Source organism: Gymnoscopelus braueri (assembly GCF_963280865.1).
Source record: "Gymnoscopelus braueri genome assembly, chromosome: 9".
NCBI lineage: Eukaryota > Metazoa > Chordata > Actinopteri > Myctophiformes > Myctophidae > Gymnoscopelus > Gymnoscopelus braueri.
Window position 1 is genome coordinate 43,337,398 of NC_137610.1, and position 7,321 is coordinate 43,344,718.

Sequence of the window (7,321 nt, forward strand, 5' to 3'; positions counted from 1 at the left end):
TTACACAGATCGTACCCAAACTCAAAAATGGAAACAATAGCATTTAGAAAATCTTTGGAAGTATACAACATGCAAATGAACACATTTGCCATACAATTTGGACTCAAGGAAATCATTAAAATTGGTATTATTAAGATTCAAGCATATCTTGACTGTATTTCAGGGCAAAAATAGGAAAAAACTGAGCCAAAATCTTTCAGATTACATCAATATGTGTCTTTTTACTAAATATTTGTTGTATTTATATTTTGAGTGAGTCCCTGCATTCCCAGTAGGTTATGAAGGCCTACTTTGTGTGGCTCCTAGAATTTCCAAAAGAGAATGTTCAACTATCAGGTCGCTCTCCTGTGACCTGTGGAACTATCTTCATCATCCACAGTCTCTAATGTCATCACAGCCAGTGCAGTGCCACATTTGATTACCTCATTAACAAATGACATGACCTGCCTGGTGAAACAACTCTTATGAACGTGTAGTGTGGTGAAGTAAGTATGTACATTTTATTTGTATGGCACTTCTCACAGAGAGAACTCACAAAGTGCTTTACATACAACTGAAATAAAGACACAGTACAAAACATTCAAATGATTAAAAACACAAACATGAAAAAAACTAAACATCTAAGACATTCCACAAATGTTTGTTTAAACAGTGGTGTTTTTAAATGGTTCTAAAACATTTCCACTGCGGGTGCAGCATTCAAGACCTGCGGACGGGCATTCCATGCCTTTTTGTAGGTTTTATAGGCTTTGACTTTTACAGGGGCGCCAGTTTCAAATTGCAGCCACCTGTAGGTACTCTTTTAGGGAGGTTTTGAAGGAAAGTAGGGTTTTACACTCCTTCACGGCTTTTGGTAGGGCATTCCACATTTTTGTGGCATAGCAGGAGAACGAATTCAACCCCTTGTTTGTGCCAAAGCTGGGTTGGGCATGATCAGTGGAGCTTCCTCTGGTGTCGTGACTGTGGACTTCATTGACGTTTTTTAAGTACTTTGACATACATGGATGTCTTTTCGTTGTGGTGTATCTTGAAGACCAGGCCCATTGCAAGTGGCTTTATTCTGTCCTCAACCCTGAGCCATCCGTCCCTAGCAAAGTGAGACTGGGTTAGATGAGTTGTAGGTGTAAGGCCAAGAAGTAGCCTTACCAGTTTGTTTTGGGATGTTTTTAAGGCCTTTGTGGTGTTGTACCATGAGGTGCATGCATAGTCGAAGTAACCTTGGATGAGGGCTCCTGTTAGAGTCCTCAAAGTATTCCTACTGACCAGAGAGGAAATCCTATACAAAAAACTTGTTCTTAGGTTTACTTTTTTGATTACTCTTGTTGCCATTTTATCACTAGAAAGGTTTGCCTCTAAAATGGAGCTGACCTATAAGCCATAGGAGCTGACCTATAAACCATGCAGCTGACCTATAAGGTCAGCTGCATGGTCTATTGGTCATTCCTCGTACCTGTTGCCCTTCAACAGGTACTTGAGAGATGCAGCCTCTGTGGACATTTTTAAGAACCACTTAAAAACACTGCTGTTTAAACAAGCATTTGTGGAATATCTTAGATTGTTTTGGTGCACACACACACACACACACACACACACACACACACACACACACACACACACACACACACACACACGACCTTATTCAGGCATGCTTGAATCTGAATAATAACCACTTTATTGAATTCCTTGGGTCCAAATTGTATGGGGGATAAAAAACATTTATCTCTGTACATAACATTTGTCTCCTTCAAAAGTTGTGCTCTTTTAAATTTTTTCCATTTTCTGGTTTGGGTTCAGGATATCTGTAATAAAGGGTTAAAATGAACCCTATGGGACATTATTTCAGCCTGTTACCTGGCAGAATCTTAAAATACAGACTTCAAGGAATAACAAAAGAAAAGAATCCACCCATGCGCGTGTGGAACCCATTTTCCATCTAGACTATAACCTTCTAGTACATAACCTATATAGTCTTGCAATAAAAGGTCATTCCTGTACAGGAAAACAAGGGGTACAATGTCTTAACAGTCATGTAGATACGATCCATTCAATTAAATTCCATTTGGCTCCAAGAGGACAATCAAGTGTTGAAATGTATTGCCGCGGCAAAGCTTTTTGTATATATTTTTGTTTTATTTCAAACAGCGTTCACACAATACACTTTATTCAGGAGGCACATTCACATCAAGTGCTAAATAATTTCATGCATGATCAAATGTAGGCTACAAGTCTGTTGTGTGTCAAATGCATTATGTTGACAATAAATGGAAAATATTGCTTCAGTATTTGGCACGGTTGGAAATGTAGATTTTCAATGCGTGGTGAAGAATGTGGTCGCATGGTTAAAACAAATGGAGGCTTTTGTGTTACTTTGGTGAATTAAATTAGAACACAACTGAGGGTTAGCCAGAAGTATTTAACATGTTCACAAGTTTCAACAGAACAAGAGTAATGCATGGTGCCTGGTAGAGAAGATTTACCAGGCTTTCATCATATTATGGGGGATAAGTTATGTACTTCAGCACACGCACACACAGTCACACACACACACACACACAGGAAAAAAGTTTATTAGTATTGTTAGTGATCCCCATTGAGGCTCATGGCAGGAAATAGCCAATGGTACCCATTGGTTTCAACAGCAAATGCTATAAAATCTTCAGAAAGCCGAAGCACAACCATAAACTTGTACCCCATAATGTGTTGAACGTGCTGAAGGAAACAATTCATACTAATAGCTGAGTTACGGTACCATTTCAGTAAATAAATCATGGACCCATACAAAGTGTTGCTATTGTACATTCTATCACACAATCAATCCCCAGAGGTGTTAGAATAATATTAACGGAACAATGAGGCTATTTGTGTTGAATACATTTAGCTGAAGATTAATAATGCTTGTTGATTTACTGCTGTAACAAATGTTAACTTTTCCAACCCTCATTATGTATTAAAATATTGTTAGTAAAACGAAAATAACTAAAACATAATAAAACATAATAAAATAATCATAAAATAATCATAATCATAATAATGTTGAGATAGTAGTAGACTATTTACATGGGATATTAATACTTAAATCAGACACAGATTTTAAATTGCAACTGGTATTGCATTTCAACATGGCAGAGAGAGTGAAGAATGTGACATATATTAGTTCTTAGGTGGCGGTTACCTCTCATGGACCACCCTGTAACAACTGCTACAAATCACTAGTAATTTCACCTGGATAAGAGTACCTGGATTATGTTTTCTTTTCTTTTTTTTCATCTTCAAAATAAAAAGCACAACATCATAATAGGACATACCAAAACCCAGAACTATATTAGTCACTCTCACAGTTTTTATACAAATGATACAAGCAAAACAAAATCTGATAAATAGACCTTTTACTTAAATACTCTAATTTAGTTATAATGCTCTAAAAATCAATCAAACGGGTGCATTTGATCAAACACCGTTTCAAGAGACAAAACAAGTAATTTTTCCTGAAGGAAAAGGTACAGCAACGGATGATTTTATACGGCTGCGCCCCGGTGTCGCGTACTGAAAATTGTCAATCTACAACGATCACAACACATCGAAGCGTATAGTGCACTGTGTGAGCTTGTAGATCGCCTATTTTCGGCGCTTAAGAACACGGCACGCAAGTATAAATCAGGCATAACTGACCCCATAGGTTGGATTCCTGGTCATTCTCTATAGATAAATATCCTCGGCATAGGCACCATGCAGAGAGGGGTTACAGCCCGCCACGCCATGGGCTCTCATCTCACACACAGTTCACTGTCCAACCTCACACACCTGCTCAAAACCTCTGGAGGGGGGAAAAGAATACAACATATGCACCCCCCCCCACCCCGCCACCCACACACCCACACGGAAATCTACATCTCTGCTTTCCTTGTCCTCAAAGCCTCTCGCCAGACTTGGGATGAAATAATCTCCCAAAACGTGCACTGCTCCATGTGCACTGTATAAATTGTTATTCCCCCTTTGATCCTAAAACCCATGCCTGCCTTCACTGGTTCTTGATTTTCTCTTAAATGAAGATTAATTCCCACTTATACACAAACACACAGGAACTGAGGACTATACTGTACCAATGCTTTGTCCTCACTCACACACACACACGCAAACGCACACGCACACGCACCCACGCGCACACGGGAACTGAGGACTATATTGTACCAATCCTTTGTCCTCACACACATGCAGGCGCACGCACGCACGCACGCACGCACGCACGCACGCACGCACGCACGCACGCACACACACACACACACACACACACACACACACACACACACACACACACACACACACACACACACACACACACACACACACACACACACACACACGGAATGACCGGAAGCGCCATGAAAGACGGCCGCATTCGTACTAGCTCCGTAGCATCGCAACGTTTTTCCATCTTTTTAGTATTTTTTAGCCTTCTCTTTTTTCCCTACACCGTCGCGTGTCTAAGGAGTTATGACAGACAAGCACTTATGGACATCAGCACAGCGATTACACACAGAATTCCGGACTTTTTTGCCGAAAACCTCCCGCTCGGCTGGGGGGGGGGTGGGGTACCCTTTGTTCCGGCCGGATCAACAACATACCCCCGTCGAAAAAGACCGTGGCGGCGAGGCACTAGAGCGGGTCTTCTCGTAAGAACAACAAAACGTGGATATAAACCTGCACTGCCTTCAATCCTGCTAGCGAACGTTAGATCTCTGTGTGAATCAAGAACAGTGACCACTATGGACGACTTACTGGCGCGCGTTAAATACAACGCAGAGACGAGGAGGACCTGTATTGTTGTGCTAACAGAGACGTGGCTAACGGAGTTAGCATCTGATTCTTCTATCACTCCTCCTGGCTTCACCGCGTATAGGAAAGACAGAGACCCTGTACTGAGCGGTAAGCAACGTGGGGGGGGAGTTTGTGCCTTGATCAACAACAACTGGTGCAAAGATGTTAAAATCCTAGACAGTCACTGCTCACCAGACCTTGAACTTTTAATCATAGCCTGCCGTCCTTTCTACCTACCACGCGACTTCAGCATCGTGATTGTAGCCGTTGTTTACATTCATCCTGGAGCTAATAAGGACACAGCTATGAGGGAATTACACCAGGCGATCAGTGCACAAGAAAATCGCCACCCGGACTGCGCAGTCATCTGCCTAGGCGACTTCAACCGGACAGACTTAAAAAAGGTCTTTCCCAAATTCCACCAGCATGTCGCCTGCAGTACCCGTGGTGACAATATTCTTGACCACTGCTACACGCCCTTCAAGGATGGATACAAAGCTCTCCGCCGCCCACCGCTAGGAAGCTCTGACCACGACGCCATCCAGCTGCTACCTGCCTACAAACAGAGGCTAAAAAGGGAGCCGGTCGTTGAGAAGGAAATCCGAATCTGGTCTGAGGACACAGACGCTATGCTACAATCCTGCTTCTACCAGACTGACTGGGGGATGTTTAAGAACGCCGCTGGGAATAACATCAACGAACTCTCAGACTCAGTCACTGGCTTTATCAGCAAGTGCATAGATGACATAGTCCCAAAAAAGACAGTTCGGATCTATCCCAATCAGAAACCATGGATGGACAGCGGAGTACGTGCACATCTGCATGAACGGGACGCTGGTTTCAAATCTGGCGACGTGGAAACGCGCAACACGACGCGCGCGGCCCTAAACAGCGCCATCAGGAAGGCGAAAAAGGCCTACACAAAAAAGATGCAAGACAAACTCAGCAGTGGCGACATCAGGAGCACATGGCAGGCAGTACACACCTTGACAGACTGCAAAACAAGAACCAGAAGCGAGGTGAACCCGCCTGCCTCCCTCCCCAACGAACTGAACACTTTCTACGGCCGGTTTGAGATCAGCTCCAACCGCGGCAGCCAAGCGGGGCCATCAGCAGCACCAGCAGAGGAGAACCCTCCTCTAACCATCTCGGAGAGAGAAGTGCGTACAGCCTTCACACGGGTCAACATCCACAAGGCAGCCGGACCTGATGGGATTCCAGGCCGGGTCCTTAAGACATGTGCAGACCAGCTGGCGGGTGTCTTCGCTGACATCTTTAACCTCTCCCTCTCCCTGGCTGTGGTCCCTGCAGGGTTCAAAATGTCAACCATTGTGCCCATTCCCAAAAAGGCCAAAGTGACATGCCTGAACGACTGGAGACCTGTTGCTCTCACCCCGATCGTCAGCAAGTGTTTCGAGAAACTGGTGAGGGAATACATCAGCTCCACGCTACCTGCCTCGCTGGATCCGTGGCAGTATGCATACCGCAAAAACAGATCCACCGACGACGCTATTGCCATGGCTCTCCACACCGTCCTCTCGCACATGGACAACAAGCTGCTGAAGGACAAATATGTACGTATGCTGTTCGTGGACTACAGCTCAGCATTCAACACCATTGTCCCAGCAATACTTGACAAAAAGCTCAGACACCTAGGGCTACACCCAAGCATGTGCGACTGGATACAGGACTTCTTGTCCAACCGACATCAGGTGGTGAGAATGGGCAGCATCACATCCGACCCCCTGACCCTCAACACCGGAGCACCCCAGGGATGCGTGCTGAGCCCTCTCCTCTACTCCCTGTACACGTATGACTGCATAGCCACACATGTCTCCAACACCATCATAAAGTACGCGGACGACACGACAGTGATAGGCCGAATCGTCAACAACGACGAGTCTGACTACAGAGAGGAGATCAAATCACTGGCACACTGGTGCCGTGAGAACAACCTCTCTCTTAACGTCGACAAGACCAAAGAACTGATCGTGGACTTCAGGAGGCCGCGGAGAGACCATGCGCCCATCCTCATCGACGGTGCTGCAGTGGAAAGGGTCAGCGAGTTCAAGTTCCTCGGAGTACACATCGAGGAGGACCTCAAATGGGAGACGCACTCCACACACGTGAGGAAAAAGGCTCAGCAGCGACTGTACTGGCTCCGCCGCCTGAAGAAGCTCGGAGTAGGACGTCGCATCCTCAGGCTGTACTACAACAGTTCTGTCGAAGGCATCCTAACAGGCTGTGTCACGGCCTGGTACGGGAACTGCACTGCCCGAGAAAAGGTCAGCCTACAACGAGTAGTGCGATCGGCAGAGCGGATAATGGGAATCGAGCTCCCAGCGCTCCAGGAACTGTACAAAAAGCGGTGCGTGGTCAAAGCCAAGCGCATCATCAAGGACAAGCACCACCCAAGTCATAGACTGTTCAACCCCCTACAACGACCGCGACCGGGCAAGGGGCTCTACCGCAGTATCAAGAGTTCCACCACCAGATTTTGGTGTAG